The sequence below is a fragment of the Antrostomus carolinensis genome, unplaced genomic scaffold (genome assembly GCF_000700745.2).
Source record: "Antrostomus carolinensis isolate BGI_N321 unplaced genomic scaffold, ASM70074v2 scaffold35861, whole genome shotgun sequence".
NCBI lineage: Eukaryota > Metazoa > Chordata > Aves > Caprimulgiformes > Caprimulgidae > Antrostomus > Antrostomus carolinensis.
In genome coordinates, this window is record NW_010295499.1 from 1 (window position 1) to 337 (window position 337).

The window sequence follows — 337 nt, forward strand, 5'->3', positions numbered from 1 at the left end:
AGGCCCCGGGGAACGGGCACGGGAACCCGCGGGCAGCCATCCCAGGGGGTGATCACCCTCATGGGCACCCACCTCTATGGGTGCTCACCTTTGTGGGTGACCAAACCCATGGGCACCCACACCTGTTGACATCTAAATTCATGGGCACCCATCCCTTGGGATGCTCATCCACATGGGTACCCACTCTTGTTGACACCCAAACATATGGGCACCCACTCCCCTTGACATCCAAGCCCATGGGCACCCATCCTTGGGGATGCTCATCCTCATGGACACCCACTTCTATGGATGCTCACACTCATGGGCAACCAAACTCATGGGCACCCACTCCCCTTGA